Consider the following 9,309-nt stretch of genomic DNA (forward strand, 5'->3'; position numbering starts at 1 on the left):
TCCCACTTCTGGGTATATACCCGAAAGAATTGAAAGCAGGGACCCAAATAGATATCTGTACACTCATGTCCATAGCAGCATTATTGACAACAGCTAAAAGGTGGAAATGTCCCTCAGTGGGGAGTGCGTAGACAAAATGTGGTGTATACACACAATGGAATATTATTCAGTGTTGAAAAGGAAGGACGTGGTGACACATGTGAAAACAGAAATGAACCTTGAGGACATCGTGCTAAGTGAGAGAAGCCAGTCACAAAAGGACAAATACTATAGGATTCCACTAACAGAGGGTCCCTAGAGTAATCAAATTCATAGAGAAGGTAGAATTTCTAGGTGGATGCCAGGGAGGGGGGAGGGGGAATCCTTGCAAAGTGGGTGAAGTTTCAGTTTTGCAGGATAAGAAAGTTCTTTGGAGACGGATGGGGGTGATGGTTGCAAAGCAACGTGAATGTACTGAATGCCCCTGAAATTTACACTTAAAGATGGTTCAAATGGTAACTTCATGTTATGCATATCTTACCGCAATTTTTTTTCCTCCTAAATCAAGGAAGTAGAGAGAACATTACAGAAAGATAATGTCATCCTGGAAGTTTCTCATATTGCAGATGATGTATCCTCTTCTGTTTCATTGACTTTTTTCCATGTTATTTCACCATTACTGTAATGTGTAATTATTATAGTTTTATAATCAAAGTTAATTTCTGGCATTTCAAGTAAAAAAATGTTACTAGAAATCTCAGGCAGGACTGATGAAAAAAATGTTAGGAATACAAAGGGAGACATAGCCACAGATAAACCAGAGATTTTTTTAAAAGCATACTATAAAACTTTGATGCCAGTAAATATGAAAACCTAGTAAAAGGGACAATTTTTTTTTAAAGATTTTATTTATTTATTCGACAGAGATAGAGACAGCCAGAGAGAGAGGGAACACAAGCAGGGGGAGTGGGAGAGGAAGAAGCAGGCTCATAGCAGAGAAGCCTGATGTGGGGCTCGATCCCATAGCACTGGGATCACGCCCTGAGCCAAAGGCAGACGCCCAACCGCTGTGCCATCCAGGCGCCCCAAAAGGGACAATTTCTTAGAGAAGAGAGCTGACTGAGGAAGAAGTAGAAAATTTAAAACAAACTATAACCATTAAAGAAATCTAATCAGTAATTAAAAATACATCTACCAGTAGTGAATGTCCGTCAAATTGTGCCGTTCCTCCCTCTGAGTCATCACTTGTCTCATCCCCTTGAATCTAAGTGGGCGCTGTGACTACTTTGATCAATGGAATACAGTAGAAAGGAAGTGCTAGTTTCTGGGTTCATGCCTTAAGAAACTGGGGTTTTCCAATTCTGTCCTTGGAACATTCTGGAAGCCCTGAGATCTTCATGCTGGAGAGGCCACATGTAGATGCTGGGCCAAGCCTTCCTGCTGCTGCCCCTCCTAGGGTGCTTGATGTGTGAGGCCATCTTGGATCTCCAGACAGCGTCATTGGCCCCTGAGTAACCTCACTGACCTCTGGCCACAATGCTTGTCCCTTCGCTGTAGGATGACTGGCTCCTTCTCAGCCTTTGGGTCTCAGCTTTGATGTTTCCTCTTCAAGAATCCTTCCCTGGCCATCCTCTATAAGACTCTACAAAACCCTGTCCCCGGGAAGCAATCGCTTCCCATTCCCTCTTCCTCCAGCCCCTGGCAATCACAAATCCATTCTAATTTACTGATTCAGGATCTTTCAGATAAGTGGTATGTTTGGGCCTATCGTGTCTGGCTTTTCTCATCAGGGTAATGTTTTAAAGTTTCATCTATCTGGTCACAGGTATCCATGCTTTGTTCCTTTTTATGGCTGAATAACACTCCACTATATAGACAGACTGCTATTTGAGCCAAGCTGGGCTGGGAACTGGATTCTCTGGCCCCAAACTTCAGATATCTTCCTCTAAAATAAGGAGAAAGGACATCTTATATCCAACTGCTGTGGAAAGGGGAGGGACAGTCTCTCTGTGAGACCAACTCACTTGCAGAGTTTGCAGATAAAACCCTTCTTACAGCCACGTGCACACACGCAGGGCAACACTCAAGATATGGAACAGGTAGGGCCTTCTTCTCCCTCCACCAGCTGGAGCAGCGTCCTTCGCTGGAGCAGGGTTGGGGGGTAACCCTTCAGTTGGAGGCTCACCTGTGCCGGGGGGCCAGGGAGGGACTGAGGCAACAAGGAGGCACCTGGGTGTTTGGGCCAGTGGTTTTTTTGTTTTGTTTTGTTTTGTTTTTTTAATTTTCACCAGCAGGTTAGAGTGTTCTAAAGTATTTTAGGACTGTGAAGGCCCTGACGGTACTTCTCAGGTATGTATCGGATGAACGTCAGTGTTGCCCAGCTGTGAACACTGGCTCACCCACGGGCACACACAGGGCACACATCTTCGCACCTGTGCGTGCACCTTGCCCAACCCCAGACTTCCTGACCTCCTGCAGTTCGTTTTCCTCGAATGAGGCCAGTGCTGGGCTGACTCAGGCGGCACGCTGCCAGCTTGCTGATATTTCCCTCGGCTCTGGCATGAGAGGCTTCAGGGAAAAACCCACTCACATCCTATACTCTCACCTGCTCTGAGCGGGCCTGCAGGCTTCCTGGCCTGGGTGTCCGGGCAAGTGGCCTCAGTTCCACCCCACTCTCCCCTCTGCCAAACACGTTCGCAGGGAGAAAAACCCACCCCATACGGAGTTTCTCCAGAGTCCTCCTTGGCCTGTGGGATGGGCTGAGTCTGGTTTTCCTACCTTTCGGAGCTGGGATAACTCTGGAATAACTGGTCCAGGCTCTTTATTTACCAGGTGAAGAATTAGGTTCCAAACATTGGAGGAGAACCAACCAAAGTCACACAGGGAGAAGGTAGTGAGACCAGGGCAGAACCCAGGCCTTCTGATAGCCCAGCCACCACCTTGTACCCCAGCAAGTCACAGAGGACGATTCCCTGCCTGAGAGCCCTGGTTACCTCCTGGGCAGGGAGGGCCCCCTCAGGGAAAATGGCCTGACCAGCATGCTTTCTCCTTGAGCCCTGCCCCATGACCATCCTAAAGGCCTGCCTTGGACCAGCTCCCCTCAGGACTCCCCATCCTGTGGCCTGCTCTCCAGCTTCTGGTGGGAGAACGTGTCCCCTGACTGGCCAGGTGACATACATACTCCCTGGTGGGGTGTGTGTGGCCTTAGCCTAGTTAGAACTCAACCCTCCCATGCCCACCTTACGCCCACCCTGCCTCCTCCCTGTGCCCCAGGCTGAGAGCCCATGGAGGCAACACGGGTCTGTCCATGGCCTTCCCGTCGTGGAGGCCAGCACAGAACTAGCCTTCTAGCCAGTGCAGGTTGAAGGAGACAGAAAAGAAGGCCACGGCTGTGCCTGGAATGGAGGGGACCTGTAGGGCAGGAGCTCGCGAGGGCCAGCAGAGGAGGGGCGGCCAGGCAAGGCCTCGCTCCTTCAGGAGGCCTTGGAATCCCGCGGCCGCCGTCCTCAGCTCTCCTGGAGTGCACGCACCGGGCACACACCCTGCGTGGGGCACTGGCTACACTCGCTCAAGATGATCCGGGTGCTAGCCCTGGAGGTGGCAAGGCCTCGGGGCGGGGGCATCCCGATTCTGACATCTGGGAGGGGTTCACGGACAGCCAGACAGCCCCGCACACAACGGGAGGGGTTTGCCGGGCAGAGTCAGGGAGCCTGTTGTGCTGGCTGTTCCCCACTTACCCCCAGACTCATTTGTGCCCTTCTCTACCCAGGCCTGGCGCCCGGGTCGAAGCTGACCCATCTCCACTGCATGAACGGCCCCCTTGCGCTGGGCTTCTGGTTGGGGTTAGCCAGACGTGGGCACCACGGAGACTGAGGGCAGAGGGGCACGGGTCCCCACTGGGTGGTGAGTCAGCAGGGGCTGTGGCCCGGGGCCTGGGACGCTTGGCAGAGGGACATGGCTTTGTGGACAGTCTGCAGCTCGGGCACGTTATACGCTGGGCCTGGGGGCTGGTGCTGTCTCTGGCCCTGGGGCGCTTCAGGATCCTGCCTGGCTTTCCTTAACCCTGTGCGCACCAGCGAACAGTCCCAGTCCCCCTATCTGAGGGGAACCTCTGTCTCCTGCGGGGACCCTGGCTGGCTTCACAACCCTGTGCGTCACGACCAACAGTCGACAAGCACCTGTCTAGAAGATGAGGGGAAAGCAGAAATGCCAGTAACAGGGACTCACGGGACTCAGGCTGGGAAATGGTGAGCAAGAGGGAGGTTCAACCCCAGAACAGGCTCTGCTGGACAGCCAGACTTTTAATCACAGTCATTTGCCGAGGCTCTCCTGGGGGCTCTGAGGGCTAAGGCTGGAGAACCAGCTGAGCCCAGGGACACAGTGAAGGTGACTGTCCTGGCTCCCAGGAGGAAGAGCCCAAGATAGCCCTGCTCGAGCCCAGGCGGTGGTGGTGGTGGTGTCTAAGCATGGGGGGTGTCTAAACATGCAGACATGCTCCCCGAAGGTGGGGACAAGGAAGGCCCAGGCAGGCCAACGCCCCGTTCTCCACCCCCACTCCCATGCCTGCTGCACCCTGCAGGGAATTGACCCGGGCTTCCAGCATGTCTGTGGACTTCTCGGACCTTGAGGGGATAGACCCAAGCCCTAGGGAGATGTGGGAAGGGGAATGGGGTAACACGAGCCCTCGTTCCGGCCCTAGCCCTCCTACTAACTGGTGGCTGGATCCCAGGGGGTAGCTCCTTGCCGCTGGGGGTGCAGCTTCCCCTTCCCACGCTTAGACTCTGGGACTTTGATCCAAATCTACTTGAGAAGCTACCGAGAGCTGCCTTGGCTTCTCTAGAAAATTGGAGAGAACAAGGAAGCAAACTTACCAGTTACCATGGAAACCATCCAAAATTTAAAAGACTAAAAAAACAGTTTAATATCTCAAAAACCCTTTTGTTGGTTTTTTTTTTTTCCTTTTAAAAACATGCACTCACATACAAATCCCATTGTATCACATTAGTCTGATGAGACAGGGGATAGGGACGAGAAAAGGATTCAGGATCTCAGGGGGCCACGTGGCACACGGAGTCCCCAGAATTAGTTCTAGGGGTTTAAATTAAAACATGAATAAACATTTGAAATGCAAAAGATCTAAATCCTCGGTCTCCACTGCAGATAAAACAAAGATAAAAGCTTTTTGCTGGATTAAAAGGGAGAGAAGATGCGAAGGTGGGGGAGGGGGCCTTATGGAGCCCACTGGCCTCTGGGGTCACAGGCAAGGCCAGGAACCACTGCTCCCTCCTGGCTTCCCAGCTCTACCCTGTCCCATCACCCCCCTCTCTGCAGGACCTGAGAAGTGAGGATCTAGTATTGAAGAGAAGTGAGGCATCCCCAGTATTGCATGAGGGGTGTGGAGGAGTGGGGACTGAGCTAATTTTCTATTTTGTGGAGGCCACGGAGCCACTACCTAAATGCTGGATCCACTTCCGTGAGTATAGTTTTCCCCTCCCCATGTGTCATGCTGGCCCGAGGGATGCAGCCCTGGTGGGTCCCTTGCTATGTCATTCCCCACTGCTGGCAGGATGAGTGTGGGGAGGTGACCCTCAGTGCTGGGGAGAGACCTACCTGGCCACAGGGACAGGTGGAGGAACAGACGAGTGGCGTGTTATTAGATGCTGGCTTCAAGGTCTGTGAGAGAGACTTCCATTTTCCCCTCTGGACTTGAACCTGACAGCATAAATGTACTGGAGGGGAAAACCTATTTGGAGAAAGGAGCCAACCCTGGGAGAGCGGTGCTGAGCCAGGATGATCCTGGATTAAGCTTTACCTGAAGCCCATTTCCCCCAACCCCCTAACATTTCAACTGTATGAACGGATACATTCCCTTTTGTGCTTAAGCTAGTTTGAGTTGGTTTTTCCATCATCTGTTCCTAAAAAAGTTCTAGTTGGTACAGACTCTCAACCCCTCATCCTGGCATTAAGGCTCCTTGACATCTGTTTCTCTCTCCTTCTTTCTTCACCCCCCCCCCCACTCACTGCTCTGTACTCCTCCACTCAGCACACTGATCCAGTGGGCCTTTCCAAACACGTTGCAGGCAATCCGCCCTCCAGGCTGCTCATAACACTCTCCCTACCTGGAGAGCCTGCCCTCCTTATCTAAGTGCTACGTATGTAGAACTTTGTATAATCAAAGCACTCAGCACTATCTAAGACACACTACTACTTAGACACATAGGCAGATTAAATCTCTATTAATTGCTAAGTACTACTTGGCCAAGTATCTACTTCTCTTCCAAGGCCCTTCCTCCTCTTCCAGGAAGCCTTCCTTGGAAGCCTCCTCCTGTGTGTTGCCCCGACAGCCCAAGGTTTGTCCTCTGGTCTCCAGGAAGTACACTTGGCTCCCCAGGTGCTCCATAAATTCCAAGTATCAGCCCTTGGCTTAGCTTGGTAGCTTTCCTAGAACCTGTTCTTATCCCATAGAAGCAATCCAGCAAGACACTTGTGCCTGTGGATGCCTGTCCTTGGGCTGTGGCCCTGCCCTGTTCAGGAAGGAGACGAAATGGTCGTTTCCTACTCCTTTCCTCATGTGGTCTTCACAATAGCCATGCGAGGTTGGAGATTGTCACCCACTTTCAGAACGGGACCTTAAGCCTCACAGCCTCGGTGACTTGTCCAGGGTCACACGTCCCTGCACTAGCAGCCCTGGGCCATGAAACCCAGGTCTTTTGATGCCACCCCACTGTGTTCTCTTGCTCGTCCCTCTGATGAGAGACAGATCTGAATTTTACTGAGGGACCCCGGGGATGTGTGTGCATTTCTCTTTGCCTCTGCTGAGCTGAGGGTGGCCCTTGTGCCCTCATGGCATGGCCAACGTTCTTCCATCGTGGATCGAGCAGGCTGCCTCCCACGTGGTTGTGGATTCCAGAAGCAGGCCAGCCTCATCCTGACCACGTGAAATCCCAGAGGTTTCGCTGAAGGATTGTGCCTCTCTAGTTGAACGGCGTAAATTCGTGGAAATGTTTTCAGAAGGGCGTTTTCCTTCTGCTGGTCTCCACTTCCTTGAAAAACACAGACTGGGAGGTAAACAGTCTTTGCGGCGGCAAGTGAGCAGAAACAGATTTCCTTCAACATCCCTAGATCCGACAGTTCTGCTTCCTCTGCCCTTCCTCCCAGCACTGCCCCCCAGGGAGGCCCGAGAGGACCAAACTCCAAGGATGGAGGGTGGCCCTCAGAGACAAGGTGCAGGGACCCCTAGGATGCCGGCTGCTTCTATCTCCCCATCAGTCAGTGTACGTGGCCTCCTGCCCTCTTGACTCTCTCCACATCCATCAGACTGGGCCCAATGCCCTTCGAGAAGCAAAGGTGGAGCATTCCTGAAAGGAGGGGTGTTGTCAGGTAAAAACAGAGGCTCGATCCTAACTGGAAAGATAATCTGTGGGCTTGAACTATCCTTTCTTCTTACTTCCAGACCCTGAAATTTGCTCGTAAACAACACATTGTCAGATCCATTTTCAGCTTCTTGAAATTAAACGCTCTGTTAGGAAGGGTTTGTATGAACATTCTTAACTGCAGAGGGCAAAATGAGAGGAATTACTGCCTGTTTGTTTATGCTTTACGCCTTATACTTGCAAACTGCTTCAAAATGCATTTTATTTTCTGTCTGAGATTTTTTTCTTCTCCCCAAGATCCTGGTGGGGGGATGCATCCTTCTGGTGATTCCCACATATGGATTGGAGGAAAACAGCCCTTGGGCAGCTGCAAGTTAGAGGCGGACTCAATGGGTCCGTGGCAGGATGACTGCTGACGAGCGCTCCCTTGCCTGTGCTTGTGTACCCCCCCCGCCCCCTCGCTATAGCCGCACAGAAGCAGAAATTTCTCCATCCAGCTGGCTGTAAGGTTGACCCTGTGACTTTTTTTGCCCAATGGCAAGTGGACAAAAATGCCAGGGAGCCAATTCTCAGCTCACGCCAGAAGATACTGTGTGTGTTTCCACTTGGCCTCCTGCCATCTCTGGGAGGAGTTTCCCCTGGTAACTTCTGCCCCTTTTCCTGGGCCCTAGCCTGAACACGTGGGGGGCAGAGTAGCTCCTGTGGACCTGCAGATACCGGAGCGAGGACAAATGAGGGCCGTTTCAATTCCTTGAATTCGGGGCTGGTTTGTTACACGGCATTTCACGCCCATAGCTGACTGATACAAGTATTTCCTAGAACTTCTGTAGATGGTAGGTGATGAGCCAGTGGCACCACTCCTGGCACATTTATTTCCTACAAAGTTACTGAGCATCTATGTTTTGACAGTCGCTGTGATATGTTCGGTGCTAGGGATACAGATAATGACAAAAATCGATAAAATAATAATCATAATAACTAGCATGTATTAAGCTTTTACTGGTTCTAGATACTGTACTTTTCTCTTTCTGTCTCTTCTCTTATTTAATTTTCCCATCATTCTTGTGAAGTATAGAGGAAGCAGAGACTGTGAGAAGTCAGTACCCTGTGTCAGACCAGAGAGATGGAAAGACCCAGCCCCCGCCCTCAGGAAGCTCACCATCTGGCAGAGAAGGATGCATTAATGGCAAACACGCCTGCATCTCTGTGTGTGTGGCTGGACTGATGGTTATTACGGTCCACGTGTGGAGTTGGTGGTGAGGCGGCAAAAAGCAGACTGACAACTTTGGCTAGGAGGGGAGGGTCTGCCCTGCTCTTCTCTGCAGGCCGAGCCTTTGTGCTGGAGACTGTTAGGAAGTCAGGGGACAGTGAGCTTAAGACCGGCGTGAAGGTGAACATGTCAGGAAACCCACGATGCTTAGGAAAGCCAGCCCGTCTTTGGCGTTGTGAATGCCTGAGACTGGGCTCCTGTGGTTCTGGGCCCAGCTCTTCCACAGGCATGTTGTGTCACCTTGGCTCTACCCCCTGACCTCTTTTGCCTCAGTCTTCTCGCCTGTAAAATGGGTGGAGGTTGCAGTGGGGTGATCTCTATGGTGGCTTTTGTTTCAGAGATGTGGAGAGCCCTGGAGCTCTGCTTTGGAAGGAAAGTCTTTCTCTCTTTGTTCTTATCATAGGCAAAGGGTTAGGGGAGTGGTATCATCTGCAGGGGGGAGGGGGAGGGAGGAGGAGACACATCCCCTCCGCTGTATGTGAAAAACAGTATAAGCAGTCTCACTTATTTGATTAGACACCATGATTACTGTGTCCCCTTTTCTTGGAAAGTGAGCTGTAGAGCGGGATTTCAGCACCAGCATATGCTGCGAGTGTCTGTGTTGCAGGAGTGCTGGTGGTGTTCGCAGGTTCTGTGGGTTTAGCTTTTTCTTTTTTTTAAAGATTTATTTATTTTAGAGCGAGAGCT

This window comes from Ailuropoda melanoleuca, chromosome 14, assembly GCF_002007445.2.
Source record: "Ailuropoda melanoleuca isolate Jingjing chromosome 14, ASM200744v2, whole genome shotgun sequence".
In the NCBI taxonomy this organism is placed as follows: Eukaryota; Metazoa; Chordata; class Mammalia; order Carnivora; family Ursidae; genus Ailuropoda; species Ailuropoda melanoleuca.